This window comes from Mustela nigripes, chromosome 4 (genome assembly GCF_022355385.1).
Source record: "Mustela nigripes isolate SB6536 chromosome 4, MUSNIG.SB6536, whole genome shotgun sequence".
In the NCBI taxonomy this organism is placed as follows: Eukaryota; Metazoa; Chordata; class Mammalia; order Carnivora; family Mustelidae; genus Mustela; species Mustela nigripes.
This window is the reverse complement of record NC_081560.1, coordinates 189995518-190011508: the sequence shown is the minus strand read 5'-3', so window position 1 is coordinate 190011508 and position 15991 is coordinate 189995518. Positions and strand designations below refer to the sequence as shown.

Sequence of the window (15991 nt, the reverse complement as noted above, 5' to 3'; positions counted from 1 at the left end):
GGACGCTGAGCCCTCCTCCCCTTCCCATCCCCTCCCCCCCCCTCCCCCCCGTCCGCCCCCCCCAAAGGCCCCAGGAGCCTGTCCCAAGATGCCCCGAGGCCCCCAGCCCTGGCTCTGGGCTTTGAGAGGAATTGATGCCTCTGGCAAGGAGGGGCTGAATTTCAAAGAAACGGCTCTGAGGAGGAGCAGTAGACACTTTGGAATATTCTAGAAAGATTGTTGGGCTACACTTCCAACAAGCTTGCTTCTTCTCAAGGCGTGGAATAAAATGAGACCCTTAAAACCAGGTATTTGTAAGCCTTGTGCCCCGCTCTTTCCTTTCCCCGCCGGACCCGCCCTGCCCTGTGGACGCCCTCTGACCCCCAGCCGGGTTCAGCCGAGCGCCCCGCTGCCCCCAGCCTCAGGCCAGGCTGCCTCTTCGCAGCGGGACAGGCAGTGCACGGGCGCCAGCAGCCGACCCGTCCTCGCCGTCTCGTCCTCTCCTGCCCTGAGCCACCAGCAGCCGCGGCCTCAGCGCCAGCGCCATAGGGGAGGGAAGTGCTCCTGCCTCTGCTTCTGTCCGTGCGTCCGTCCACAGCCACCCACAGCCACTTCCCTGCTGGGTCACGTGTAAGGAATGGCCAGTTTGGAGCCTTCATAGGAAAGATGAGGGAGCGGAGCCCAAGGCCCCACAACAGGGCAGAGCAGAGGCGGGAAGGGGGGAGGGTCTGCAAGCTGGGGCAGGCTGTCCCCGCTCGGCTGGGGGGGAGGGGCAGCCCCTGCCACGCGCCGCCCAGGGAAGGGCTGTCCCGCGGGACGACTCCTTATTCCTCAAGGATTTCAAAGCAGAACCAACCCAGCACAAAACATGAAATGCAGAACTCACCATTTCCCAACCCCCAACCCCAAATGCAATTACAAAACCACTAAACTCTAACAGGAGTCTCTGATCTCACCCCTGGGGAGGGTGTGGATCCTTTTCTTTCCCTGAAAAATCAAACCAGCCATTACGGTGCTGTTTTCTCGATCTGTGTGGAGATGTGCTGCGAAGACCCCTCAGCCCCGTGAGTCCGCCTGGCCGGGCACCTCACCCAGGAGCAGGAGGGGCCGACGGGAAGGTGGGGTGCAGGCCGGAGCAGTGACTATTCTGGAGGCCTGAGGCGCGGGGCACGGCTGGAAGAGCCGCAGGGGCCTCTATGCTGGGACAACACGCAGGGAGTTGGGTTCCAGAGAATTCTGGAGAGGGAGAGAAGAGGCAGCCTGAGGTCTCTCAACCCCCCTATGCCAAGCCCCTTGCACAGGACTCAGGCCGACGTGGCCCACCAGTGCTGCCCCCGGTGGGAGGCCCGGGCACCCGCGTACTGGCCAGGATGGAGAGGTCACCAGTGAGAACTGGTGCAGGTTTGCTGAATGGGGTTAGCGCAGAGACAGATGTCAGACTGAGTCCTACGCAGACGTGTCCGTGCCGAGTCGGGCACAGCCCCAGACCCAAGCTGCTCACGAGGGGGTCGGGGACACCTGTCCAGACAGGCCCCCTGGGCAAGCCCTGCCAACACCTTGCTCTTCCAACCCAGGGACGCTTTGCTCTTAAATAGGGCTTGTTTCCCCAACACCGTCCGTACGTGGTGCGCATGGGGCGAGCCTCGCCTCGCCTCGCAGGAAGCTCGCTGTGAAGAGATTTCCGGTTAGAGGATGGGGACCCGCCTGGTCCAGAACTGCCTTTTTCCGTCCCTGCTCAGGTCCCAAAGGCCCGACAAGCCAAGTACCCACTGATGCTTTAGAAACTCGGTGATGGGTTCCAGCTGGAAACCATTTGCTTTCCTTTTAGGATTTCGGACTCCGCGATATCGACCAAATGAGGCACAGGAAGAACGGCATTACCTGCGCTCCCACGGCTGCGATTTCTGCCATCTTCATGGAGTGGCTCTGCCCCTCACGAGAATCGTGAAGACGCTCAAGAAAATACGCTGTTAGGGAAACGCATTTGGGTGCGGTGAAAGGGAAGGGCCGTGTTTTATTGCCAAGGGAATTACGCAGAGGGACCCAAGCTGTGATGCTGTGACTAGACCCTCCGGCTGCACGTTTGCTGCCCCGCGGAGGCCCGGCAGTTGTAAGCCGGGGCAGCCAGCTGAGCGCAGGCCCTGGGCCGCAGCCTGGAATCTCCCCAAGGACAGCAGATGTCCTTGTCCTCGCCTCGTCTTCGAGGAGGGTGCTCGGCTGGCCCCGGCACAGCGGCTGGCCCCGTGGGGCCGTCGGGGCGGTGGCAGAAATGTCAGAAAACGAAGCCACATAAACTCCGAGTGGAGGTCGCACTGTGCTGGGCTCTGTTCGTATCTGCTCCCTGGGAAACAGTTAAGAGCATTGAGCTAAACTGAGCTCCTAGCTGTGCGCTTTCTTTGACGTCACCCTTCAGAGAAACGTGCTCACATGTGGCTGTGGAAGAACCCAGGGTCCAAGAGAGGGACAGAGAGGGGACAGGTGGTCACCTCGGGCTCTACATATTCGTTTCTCTGCATTTGTCCCCCTGGCGGGAGCCCCTCTCTCTCTACCAGGACGAGGCCAGGGGGAGGGGCCCGTGGGGGCCGTTTCTGGGTGCAGGTGTGAGGGCCAGGATGCCCCGCAGCCCCGCTGCCCTGCGGAGGCCGGAGCCCCAGCCCACAGCCACGACCGACCGCAGCCCCCCTACTCACTCCACCCGGAGGCTCTGTGAAATCCATGCGAACGTTATAAAATAGACGAAGCGATCCGGTGTGTCATAAACAAACACGAGAAACCCTGTTCCTTATTTACTTAACATTCATTTGAACAACGGTGGGCTTCTCCACTGACATCTTATGACAATTCAGCGGCTTTGTTTCTTTTTTTTTGTCCAAGCTAAGTTTCTAGAGGTAAACAGATCTGAATTCACGCCACATTTTTATTTCTTTTTTTAAAAAACCAATGAACTGTGCACTGTAAATAAGGAGAAATGAAATCCATTTTTTTTGATGATGATAATGCTTAAACCTATTTCCCCAGATGAAACTGTAATGGTAATACACAAGCTCCGCTGTAAATACATTTTTTATATTTTATGCAACTGATTCTCGAGTTATAATATTTAGAATACACAGACACAGATTCCAGCATTACCCTTGTCGCCCAAGAAACGGCGCAAGCACGGACAGAAGGGCAGACGTCGGCCACAGGGAGGAGAAGCCGGGGTGGGGGCGCCCCGTGCCGCCCTCGGCCACGGAGCGAGAGCGGGGTGCTGCGTGCTGCCTCGGGGGGCCGCACGTGGGAACCCACCCCTCCCCCCTCCTCCCTCCTCCCTGCTCTGCAGCTGTGCTCAAGCTCACCGGGCGCACCGCTGCCTCTCGTTCTCTGCTTCATCCTCCACCGGGTGACATCGAAGGGGAAAGGGGAGTGGTGTCCCAGCGGCCAGGCCCTCGGGCTCAGGAGAGGAGGAGACAAGGGGATTATCTCTGGAACTGCAGAGGAAATAGCAGTGAGACCCTGCCTGAACCCCTGATGCTTTCAGCCTAAGCCATCCTTTGAGAACAGGCAGGCATCCCTTTATCCGGCTCACGTGGCCCAGCAGGCGGCCAGAGCCTCACGCACCTGACCTGACGGCACCAGCTGCCCATGCTGAGCCAGGAGGCGACCATCACGCTCACCTCTGGGATGAGCCCGAGGCCTGCTGTGAGCATTCTCGTCCCCTGGAGACCGCCAATGCGTTCGGGACCCGGGGGCCCCCCACCCTCCGCGGGCCGGTGCGCCCAGGTGGCAAAGCCACAGGGTCCGATGTCGCTGGGGGCCCACGTTCTCTCTCCAGGCAGACAGGGAGCCCCCATCCCATGTGAGATCTGGGGTGTCCGTGGGCCCAGCGAGCACTTCTGCAGGAGGCTGGTCAGAGGCTCCTCCTTCTAGGGAGGAAGCCGGCCCCTCCTGGAAGTCCTGGGGCACAGCACGGCCTCTTATCTCTGTTGGTCCCCTTCCACAGGATCATAACCCAGGGCGCTCTCTCCACCGGCGTACCCCTCCTTCCGCATCTCCCTGGATTCCCAGGAGCCGCGCGGGTATCGGCGGCTGCTCACATGTCAGGAAACTGGAGACAGTCCTTGCTAGGCCCACATGGCCCATCCCTCCAAGGGGAGCCTGGACCCCAGCAAAGGGCCGGAGCTTCCCCCCATGGCCCCCTCCACCCAGCAGCTCAGCCTGGGTAGCAGGCCTGGGTCTTGGGGTCCCTGTCCCCACATGCACAGGACCGTCCCTACTCTGACTGCCCACCCAGGACCCAGCTGGGGGGACTCACCTCACCTGGGGGCCGTACCTGCGCGGATACCGCACACCTGCCCAGGTAACCCTCACGCCCGCTACTGGCCATGCTCCACGACTCAGCGTTTGGGGAACCTCCCAGGACCCTCAGGGAGGTAGGGCCTCACAGTGTCACTTTGCGGGGGATGTCGTGCCCTGGCTGGGGGGCTCCTAGAGCACCATCACCAGCCCCTTTGGACACCAGCCCCGCCCCGCTCTCCGCACCTACGCCCAGCTCCCGGGGTCTGCGGCTGCAGCTTTCTCTCAGAGGAAGAATACAGTTACACATTCAAAACCACAGACATAAACAAGTGTTTATTTAGCATAAGAGAAGAAATCGTAGTAAGTTATAAATTACAAAACTGACAAATATAAACAGAAAAACTGGGAAAAAGAGTATCCGCACTAATTAGCTCCCTGATACCTGTCTGCGCTCTCTGACCTTACAGTGTGGGTTCAGCCCGTTACACTGCTTCCTCACGGGCTGGTTTCAGGGACGGAAGGTTTGTGTCCCTCGAAATGTAGACGTTAAAGCTCTAATCCCCCCCCGCTTGGCTGTGTTTGGAGACGGGGTCTCTAAGGAAGTAACTGAGGTCAACGCGGTCATGAGGGTGGGCCCACTGTCCAGTAAGATCGGCGTCCGCGGACAGAGACACTTGAGACAGAGACAGTGCACAGTGGGCAGAGTGGACAGAGACCCTTGGACAGAGACACTTCAAGACTTCTTGAACCCAGGAAGGGCCACGTGAGGGGGATTAGAGCAGGAAGGCAGCCACAGGAAGAGGGTCCTCACCTGAAGCCGATCTGCCAGGACCTTGGCCTTGGGTTTTCAACCTCCAGGACTAGGAGATTAAATTTCCCAGGTCTAGGGGGCGGTCCGTTACGGCCCCCTGAGCGGACTAATTCAGACCAATACAGATGGCATTTTATAATACCACTTTCCCATAAATAGAATAGGAAGGTAATTAACATTTTCCTCCAGTATGTTTCCCCGTTATTTGTAATTCTGTTATTTAGGACGGTCCTTCTGCTGCATAGATCCTAGTGAGCAGTGCCATGGAAATGTTTAAGGTTGTTGTTAGATTAAGAAAAAAAAAATCCTTGAAATTTATTTCTTAAGATTTCAGGGCATTTTCAGCTTTTTAAAAATCATGAATAAAAAAGAATTCCTTCTTGAGTTAATATTCCCTGCTAACCAGGCTTGCTAGTATCACAGATGTAGTGCCAGGGGCATCAGTGTCTTTCCGTAGAGCCGCTCTCAGTATTTCCTATCAAACCAGCAAGAAATACTAAGAGCCTGGGCAGACATGCCCCGGGCCATCCTGGAGGGGACAGAGGCGGGAGTCCCCGCGCCGCCAGGGAGGATGGAGTGTCAGGCTGAGAAATGGCCCCAAAGGATCAGGTTCTGGTCCCTGGAACCTGCAGATGTTACCCTCTGTGGTGCCCAGGGTTAGAGCTGGGGCGGTGACCCTGGATTGCACAGGTGGGCCCCGAGTGTAGTCTCGTGTCTGCTTGGCAGCGAGGCCGAGGGAGTTTGGCAAACAGAGAAGGAGAGGCCACGTGCGCACGGAGGTGGAGATTGGGGTGATGTGGCCACAAGCCAAGGAACCAAGGAACACCGGCAGCCACAAGGAGCCGGACGGGCGAGGTAGATTTCTCCCAAGGCCCCCAGAGGGAGCAGGGCCCGGAGGACACCTCAATTTCATCCCAGCGATTGATGCTGATGTGGGACTTGCCGCCGCAGAGCAGAGAGAATGCGTGTTCCTGATGGCCTCTCAGAGCGCGGCCCTCTGTCACAGCAGCCGCAGGACTCGCAGAGGCAGGACCGTGCGCAGCGGGCCAGGAGGGATGCCAGGATGAGCCGCACACGCCTGCGGGGCCCAGCGAGGCTCTCCGTTAAGGCTGAAGGCGTGTGGAGCGTCCCCACCACACAGCAGGCAGTGCGGAGGCTGTTCGAGCACTGCCGTCGGACCCCACAAAACCTGGTGCTGTGGGTCACGTCAGCACAGCCCAAGAAACCCATCCCAGCTTCAGGAACCTCCCAAAGGCCCACCGTCCTGCACCCGATGAGCATGTAAGCCGGGAAGGTAGCCATGACGTGTGGGGTCTGATTTTACGAAGTCCGGGAAGATAGAGGACAATGGGGACCGTGTACGGCCAGACCCCTCCGAGGACCTTGGCAAGGACCCACGCTGGGGAGTGGTCTCAGACTGCCGCTTCCTCACCCCCAGAGGGAGAACACGGCGGATGAACGAACGAACGCATGAGTGAATGAAACGGGAATCCACGAGTCTCGCGCAGGCAAAGCAAGTCTGTTTACAGGTGCTGTGCACCTGCCATGTTCCACCTGCTTTCGGACTGGACATGAAGCAGCACAAGGACGCAAACCCCCCACAGAAAGGCCACTGGATGTCATTTGTTGCAAATGACATCAGAAGTTGTAGGCAGACTTATCTGCTCTAACCCTCACGTTCGCAGGTGCCCTGGGAAGCACGCACAGCACATCTGCCCACGCTGGTTAAGTGTGAATGAGAGTTGCCAAGACCTTCCCAAATGCAAAGAGTGTTTTACTTGACCTGAAGCTACACAACATCTTTAAAAAATAATTAGTATGACTGGACCTCGGTTTGCTTTATGTGGTTCGGTCAGAGGGTCACGAAAGCTGGGCGCTCCTTCCTAGTCGTCCAGGCCCACAACCGCACACGGAGGCTTGAAAATGGAACAGGCATGTTGCCTTCATGAGGTGAATCCGTTTTCCCTTTTCTCTCCATACACTCATCCGCTAAGTCTAGACTCATTTTCTCAGGAGCTCACCTCCGGGACGCCACTGACCGCGCCACACGGCGACCAGCGCAGCCGGCGACCCGATGAGAGCAGAGGAGGCAGGAGGACCGGCCCTTCCTCTGTCCGCAGACGCGCGGGCCGGTGTGAGCGCACACCGCATCCCACGCACACAGGCGCTCCTACGTGTGTTCCTACAGATCGCTGCTTACAGTCCTGCCCTGTTTTGTGGGGTTTTGCTGTTTTTTGCTCTGCATTTCCCACAGACTTTACAGTCCTGTTTCTGGAGCCTGTGTCTCTGGGATGGAGGGGACACTCCTTTCGGGTCTCCTACCGAGCCCTTGCCACGAGCTGGGTGTGGAGTTGAGGTGGCAGATACATCTGCACGGAACCCCAGGAGGAAGGATGGAGCCCAGGCTGGCCCCCAGGGCTCAGGCATCCTTCTCTGGCTCATGCTTCCCTCTGAGCACAGTCGGCGTCCACGCAGGAGTGCACAGAGGGCCGACCAGGTCCGTGGGGTCTGTTGTCACCCCACTGCCTCCCAGAAGAGGGACGGCGCATTCCTGATGTCCCAAGTCCGCAGCTGGCAGGATTCCTTGGACACACGTGACTGCAACCACAGGCGTGCATGCCACTGGGACGACAGTCACAGGTCCCCCATCCACCAGAAGGACTGTGAGCCATCGACGATATGATCGCTTGGATACTGTGCCTCTGGGAGGCCCCCAGAATGCGGCACCCATGTCCCCACGCAGAACAAAACTCGGGGAGGACACAGCTGGGAGCCACGCTCAGCCATGTGTCCTCATCTGTCTGTGCTATTGTCCTGAGCGGAGAGAAGCAGCTTCCAGACCGTGATGCATGAAGCCAGGGTCAGGGCCGAGCCGCCGTAAAGAGGGTGGTAATGGCACGGGGGACAGAGCCGGGCCCTCCATCAGCAGGTGGCGTGGTCGTAAATCCGTCCGCGGGTGTCCACGGCATCGGTGAGGACAGAGCCTTCCTCTCCTGGTGTATCCCCCTGGGGCTGCTGCTGGCCGGGATCAAAGTCCAAACTGTGGGGGGCTGTGAGCTTCTCCGGCAGGGGCCCATCGCCCCTTGGGCACCCAGGGAACGGTGCAGGCTCCCTGGGCCCCGAGTGGAAAGCGTTGGGACGCCAAACAGGAGTGACTCCTCCCCGCAGCCCCACGAGCCTGCCCCCAGCGCCCTTGCCTGCAGGCAGGGGGTGAGCTCCCATCCCGATTCCGTGGCCCTCCAGCGACCCCGTGCTCTCTCGTTAACTGACCTGGAAGGCTCCAGAGGCAGGCAGTGCCCTGGGGCCTTTATGGGAACGTCACTGGAGCGGGGTCCTCAGGGGCGGGGCTGGAGGAGCCCCAGCCTGGTGGCAGAGCCAGAAGAACCCCTGCTCCCTCCAGTGACTCCCCTGCACGCCTACCCCCGGGGGCCCCTCCGGACAAGCCCGCTGGGCCTGGCTGGAGCACAGGCCCCTCCGCACCCGCCACACACACGGGAGGCCGGCCCAGCACGCGCCAGGCACCAGCGAGCCTGCGGGAGGGGAGGCTGGCACAGGTGCCCCTTTCTCATGGCCCGAGGGGACCTTCCACTTCCAGCCCAGGACCAGGCCCTGACACCCTTCCCCAGAGGTGTCCTCTCCCGCCCCACCAGACACCCCCGGCTCCCAGCATCTTCAGCCCAGCACCCGAGCTCGCCCCTTGGAGATCCGGGCAGAGAGACGAGATCCCCTATTGTTTCCAGCAGACCCCAAGCCTCTAAGAACTGCCCGCAGGCACTGTGGACCCGCAGAGGCAGCCGAAGCCGCCTTTCCTGCCCCCACCCCGCTCCTGCTTGGGGGCGGCAGCATCGCACCCCCGCACTGGGCACAGACCCCGAGTCCCAGCTCCCTGCCTCCTCGGCCACCACATCCAGGAGCCCAGCACCAGCTCCCTCCCGGGCCAAGCATGGTCGCCTTCCACATGGTCAGAGCCGCCACCCCACCAGTCCGCCGCGGTCCGGAAGCCGATGAGCCTCCGTCTGACGCACTGTTGACTCAGTGGCAGCCTAGCGCTCCGCCCTGACACCCGTCACCTCCTCATCTCGCCCCTCAGACCGTTCATCATCTGACAGGACGGTGAGGACAAGAAGATATTTGAGTCAGAAGCCACAGGCACAAAAGGCTTATTACACTATGTCGTTCTAAGTGTGCTACTTTATTGTTTGTTATCGTTACTCTGCTGCTGTGTCTCATTTATAAATTGAAGTTTATCATAAGTGTTTCTGTACAGGAGAAAACATTGTGTCTGTAGGGCCTGGTCCCGTCTGCGGTTTCAGGCTTAAGGTGGATAAGACTGGGGGCTTCTGTATGTCCTGTTCACCCCTCCCCACGCCACTGCCTCCCTGCTCCAAGCCGTGAGAGGGGCAGGGCAGGTGATGTCAGAGGCACGTGCGAAGGCCAAGCTGAGCCCTGCGGCCATAGGCAGAGCCCTCTGTGTCCAGCCTTTGCAGAGGGGACAGGGAAGGCAGGTGACTCGCTGCTCCCTGCTAGCCAGTGTGACATGGGAGGCGGGGCTCAAGTCTCAGGGACAGGGAACAAGGTGGTGCCTCTTGGGGGCTATCCAGAAGCCACCACGGACATGGACCTTGGCCCACTGAGTCCCACAGTGGACTTCTGACCTCCAGCACGTTGTTGGAAGGCACAAGACTGTGGTGTAGCACTGGTGCAGCAGGACCCCCAGGGCAAGGGCCAGTCTGGTCCCTGCTCCCTGCGTCCCCAGCCATCAGGGAGCCATGAAGCCCTGCGGGCTCACTCCCGAGTCCCAGACACACACAAGCTGTGTGGTCTCAGTCAGCTACTCACTCCTTTCCCAAGCCCGATAGCATGCATAACTAGAAGATTGCTAGCCTCTTTCTAAATTACAGCTGCTTTATATAAATGTCCCTCCATGTCCATAAACCTTTGCGAGAGGCCACGTTCCTGCAGTGTAATGCCTGTTGGCCCAGCATTTAAGACATTTAAGGGATTATGAAGACCGGTCTCTTCCTGCTCACTTCATTCCTCTGGAAAGTCAGGACAACAGTGTCCCCGGCACCTGGCCCTGCGCTGTGCCTGCACCACGCGTGGGCACTGAGGGACCGAGAACTGCGGGACAGCTGCGTGCCCAGTGACCGTGGGAGCAAGCCTGGGGCCAGACCCGTACCCGAGGGCAGGCATGGTGTTACCTTGGGAGGCAGCAGGAGTGTGCAGTGTGGGTGCTGGGCGCTTCCTCGACTGAAGCGAATGTAGTTTGTGCTACTAGGACTGAATCTCTTGCATTTCGTCTTGAAGAATTCTCGTTCATGTGAAGCAGGAAGCTGAAAGAGGACGGGGACGTCTGATTCCATCCAGAACGGAGGAGGAGGCATCTCCGACCGGTGGCCACGCACAGGCGGCCCAGGGAGGGATTGCTCAGGGCCCATCCACCGTCGCTGTGAGCTGAGCATGGAGCTGATCACAGACTTGAGGGCTCGTCCGCGTCAAATGGTCCAAATGTCACCTCCGTCACACCAGTGAGTTGCTGTCACTGTCGCAGTTAGAGAAAAAATTTCTTGACAATCAGTAGCTATTGGTGATGGGGGTTGTAGGTATTGACAGGCGAATATTACCAAGTTCTGCGTTGCAAATTCCACCTTTACGCCAGAGCCCAGGGCCGCGGCCCCCTCCCCCTGATTTGGGCAAATGCACCGTGTGTGGAGCCGTTCACACATTCCATCAGGGTCTAAAATCTCGTGGAACTATTCTACATTTTCCAAGATACAGCGGAGAGCTCCCTCAGTTTCCCTTTATGCTAACATACAACACGGAGTAAGGCTTTTTAACTAAGAAATTAATGTGGATACGACACAATTAGCACAGCAAAGCCTTCAATTGCATTGATGGTTTTCCCACGAGGGTCCTTCCCTTGTCCCGGGACCCCGCCGAGGACCCCACCGTAGGTTGTCTTAAATATTCACCTGTGACACCTTCTCAGTCACTGCTTTTCTGACCTCTGCCCTTTGGAAGGATGGTCCTCACGGGCATCCGTGCTCTGCGCCCTGGCTGGGTTCATCCGATGTCATCATGATGACGGATCTGGGGTCACGGGTTTGGGGAAGGACCCCACGGACGTGAAATGCCCACCTCACCACAGCGTCTCAGACGGCATGATACCCACGTGGTGAGCACAGGTGATAGGCACCTTGACCTTTATGAAGGGGGTGTCTGCCAGGAGTTACTGCTCCCCAGGCCCCATGGGGGGATCTCAGCTCCACCTCCTGGGGGCGGGAGTCCGTACAGGGTAGGTAGGAGTCTTCTGTAAGGAACATGGATTTATTTACGCATCCCAACATTTTCCTCTATGGGTATGTTAGGCAAGAGTAGGACTCCTCCGTATCTGACTTGTGCTCCGGGGTGAACCCCCAGCCAGCCCCCACGTCCCCACGTGCCCACACGGGCCCTGCATGACGTCGGTCCTGACCGTGCCCGGCTCCCCGTTCAGCCCCCTTGGACACGCACCACACTGTCTCGTTTCTGCTGTGGGCACAGCAGCTGGCTGTCGCTCCACGACCTTCTCCAGGTCTCTGCTGGGAGCAGACCCTACAGATGCGGAGGCCACACCCGAGGCTCAGCGGCGACCAGGCGCCCCGTCTCAGCTCAGCCATGGCTGCTCGGGGGCCAGACAAACGTCTGCCTTGTGCACCACAGCCCAGGACTGACCGTTTGGCAAGTACGATGTAGCAGCACACTTTCTTCATGGAAGCAAACGGAAGAGCCTGTCCTTCACTCATGCTAATGCCGTCAGCCTCTGTGTGATGAGAGTTCAGGATGCGACGCTCACGTCCCATCAGTCCTGACAAACAAATCCTACCTACCCTTGTAGTCTTGCCGGCGCCATGATGCCGGAGACGGGACGAAGCTGCTCTCCGGTGCCTTCTGTGGGTCTGCCGGGGCCGCGCAGGCTAGAGGAGGACCCGGCCGTGACCTGCTCCAGCGGGGGCTCTGAAGGGGTCCTCACTCGCTGGCAGGACACGGAGGCCGTTGGCAGGTGTAGGAGCGACGAGAGACCAAGCAGAAGAGAAAATCCTGTCCCGGGTCAGGCCTTCCAACTTGGAGAGCGAAGAAGCAGAGTCCGGCCACTCCTAGGGACGCTTGGAAGGTCCTGGGCAGCAGAGGGCTGGGACAAAGGCTGGCGGCCACCAGAGACCGGGCTCATCCAGTAAGGGGCCCGCACCCTGGGCTGTGCACCTAGGCACTGAGAAGCCAGCACAGGCCGTGAGGGTGGGGTGGGGACAGGGGTAGGGGACCGAGCACGGTGGGGTCACATCATGTGGTGGGGGGCACACAGCGCGGGGGGGAGGGCAGCCGGGAACCTGAGGAACCGGGGGTCAGAATTCGCTTGGAGGTCCGTTGGCCCATCGGCCCCGGGAAGGCCGGCCTGCCTCCCCGCCCTCCCGCCGCCCTGCCCGGTGCCATACTTCCCGCCTCGTGCCAGCCCACCCCGACCCCGAGCTCGGCCTTCCCTCCCACCGGGCCCGCAGTGCACAGTGCGCAGCTCTCAGAAGCTGGAGGACGTGCTGCCAAGTGAGGAATTGGCCTGGCAGCCCCACCCGGCCCAGGAGGCAGGGCAGGGGTGAGGTAGGGGCCTGCCTCCCGCCACCCTGACTTCTTGCCGAGGAAGGGTCCGTCCCACACTTTCACAGTTCGGAGACGGAACGGTGCGTTTGAGAAACGACCCCGAACTCCATTGGCAAATGCAACATCTCAATAGGGCAACTGGACGGATATTAAGGATTTAATCTGACCATAAATCACATGGCCCGTGTGGGTGGTTCTGACAGCGGTTGGACCTTCCCTGCGCCGAGCTGGCCGGAGGGAAGTGCCCCCAAGACCGCCCGCGTGGCCGGTGGCTGTGTCAGCCAGTAGAGAGCCACAGCCTGGGTCATAGTCAAGGAACATGAATAGAGAAGTGATTCGCTCACAGGCTGGAGGTGCGCGTGGAGTGTGCGCGCACACGTGTGTGTGTGTGATGTATGCAATGCTCTTCACATGTGAGGTTGACACGTCCATATGTTCAAGCATTTTTATTTCCAACCTGCAAAGACATCAGATGTTCTCTATTTGCTCTTTAAAGTTTAAATGAGGCGGAGCTGTTTCTCCCCCAAGCAAGTCAAAGCCAGAGGACAACTCGGAAGATCAGATCCGGTCTCCTCGGTTAACGAGCTCCGCCTTCGAGTCCCGCCATCACTAAGTCCAGAGCAGCGACAGGGAGGGCGCAGGCGTGGGGGGCGCCACCGAGGCCTGACGGCGCGTGGGGCCCGCTCCCAGACACCTGTCCGCGCTCTGTGTCAAGACTTTCTCATCTTTCTCTGGGCGAGGGATGGGGCCGGCGGCGCCCTCGGCGACCCCCCAAGTGAGTCAGCGTCTGCCTCTGCGGGAGACATTCACACCCACCAGCCTCTCCGCTCTCCAGCTCCCCGCAGAAAGTCTGAACCCCGCGCCGCGAGCTCCACGATGTCCGGGCAGCTGGATCAAGCCGGGCAGGGGCTGCGTGGGGCACCTCCCACACCGGGGAGGCGGTCTGTGGCGTGGAGCCCCAGCTTTCTAGTGATTCCAGGCAAGGCTGGCATGGCAAGTCCTCCTCAACCTGAAAATGTAAACTTGGAAGACATGTTTGCAAAAGCCGGCTCTGGTAGTGTTCAAACAGTCTCCTGTTCCAGCCCTGGGAGGGTTTCCTAACATGAAGCCAGAGGTACAAGGGGGAAGACCCAGGAGATCAAAACTGCCCTTCCCGGCCGAGACCGGACACAGGACCGCAGGGCGCGTGTTCCAGGCTCACAGGCACCCTTCCCGCATGACGGATGTGTGCCGCTCTGCGGGGGCGGCCTTGTCATACTTGCTGCTGACAATGAGCCGCCCCGCCGCACCCCTGCTGGCCTCGGTCTCGGGGGCTTGAGGTTGTCACATTAACGAAGCCTACACATGCACGATTGCTGAGCTGAGTCCCACGGGGCCAGCTTCTGTCGCTCGGTGCAGGAGGATGGAACTGAACATTGCAATCCCTGCCTTCGACCCGATTCGGGACATTTGGAGGACCTCCCGTCCTGCTGGCTAGAACCCGAGCTCTCGGCCGACCTCGCGGGGTAGCACACTGCCGCGTGGCCACCCAAACCACATCGCTGGTGGCGGTCAGGCCAGGCTGGGCGTCTGACCGTTAGCGAAGAGGAATGAACTCGGACCTTAGCAAGGAGGGACTGTGCCCCGAGCAACATGGCAATAAAGGAGGTGCGTTACTACAGGAGCGAGAAGGGCATGTGCTGACGGGGAGACCCTCAGACCATGAGGTTTGCAGGACTCTCAAAGACCAGCTTAAAAGGGGTTTTCATTTTACAATTTTATTTATTTGAGAGAGAGTGCAAAGTGCAAGTGAGAGAGCCCAAGAAGGGGAGACCCAGAGGGAGACAGAGAAGCAGACTCCCCGCTGAGCAGAGAGCCTGATGTAAGGCTCGATCCCGGGACCCTGAGATTATGACCTGAGTCAAGGGCAGACCCTTACCCAACTGAGCCACCCAGGTGCCCCAGATTTTCTTCTCCAGGGAGGATTCACCAAGGCCACAAAGAGCTGGGTGTGGGGGTGTTGTGGTCGGACAGCGGAGGGGACAGCTGATCAGGGGATGGTCCAGGGAGCAGCTATTAAGGAGAGGCTGTGTTTAGGCGTTGGCCAAAGTTTGAGGCACAGAAGAAAGACAGAACTCTGTGCTGAGGAGGGAAAATCTTTTCCTCTACCCTCTTATATTCGGTACCTGGGGCCTGTAAATTAAACTGACAAAAGGCAGATGAACGGGAGAAAAGGTTTATTTACAAACATGCGCTGGCCGTGCGCAGTGAGGCGTCTGCACAGGGTTAGAATCCGGGGCTTATATACCTAACTTAGTAGAGAGGGAGCGGGGGGAGCAAAAGGCCATCATGGCAAGAAGAAATAGAGGTTTGTTTGTTTGTTTGTTTTTTAGGAAAGACAAGTGGATTTTAGGAGAACAAATGAGAAATAAAACATTTTGTGATATGTTTGTTCATCCAGTTGTGAGGGGTCTTTCCGTCCTTCTCACGGCCATGAACCTCCCACAGAGGGGATGTACGGGGTGCCTGGCTTGCGCTCTCTCCCGAGGCAGACCCCCCCCGACCCGGAATGTGATGCGCCTCCCACAAGCTGCTGATTCTACTCCGAGAAGGGAAGCTGTGAGGAGGCTTTTTTGCAGACCACTTGACTCTCAAATGTCTTCACACCAACTCTGGGGGAGTTCTCACACCTGGTTAAACCTTGGTCCGATCCAATTAGTGGGTATGTGGTCCAGACGGACCAGTGGGGACAGGCGGTGTGCTAAGCACAGGGCGTAATGCAGTAAACGGAGGCATCTGTGTGTCTCCTCCAAGTCACATGTGGAAGCGTGCTTTTTGTGGAACGCCACGTCTGGGTACACAAAAGGACAGGGAGATCTGACTGTCCAAGACTGTCACTGTCACCTTGGTCATGGGCCAGTCCCGTCTGGTCAGCTGAGACGCTCTTCCATTTGAAAAGAGCTGGTGGGTACCAAGGTGGGGACCGGGTCCCCGAATATTTTCTTACCACACCGCTTTGAAGTCCTCTGCAGGCGATACCTGCATTATGGCCTGTGCCGGGGCGGGAATGCTCAGCACATCTCCTCAGCCTCCCTCCGCCGAGACCGGGCATTCGGTGAGGGGGGGAAGCCTGCCCGGAACTGGTCCGTACACTTGCACCATCAGTGTGGCTGGTGAGACTTAATTTTAAGAAAGTGGATGAAAAACCACACCGGGATTCTTCCTCCTGAGTGGATTCAGAACTCCGGCTTGTCTGTGGCCAAGCGCACTAGAGTGGTTTCTCGTGTGGCTGAGGTCGCGCACGTCTCCGGC

General features: G+C 58.8%; 1 long non-coding RNA gene across 1 annotated transcript in view; it reads right to left on the bottom strand.

Moving 5' to 3' along the window:
- Nucleotides 1-15991, bottom strand: part of LOC132015461 (uncharacterized) — a 380846-nt gene that overhangs the window by 27678 nt on the left and 337177 nt on the right. The window contains exon 4 of the long non-coding RNA XR_009403697.1: nt 3318-3449. This is a non-coding gene — a long non-coding RNA (uncharacterized LOC132015461). The remainder of the gene's footprint in view (nt 1-3317; nt 3450-15991) is intronic.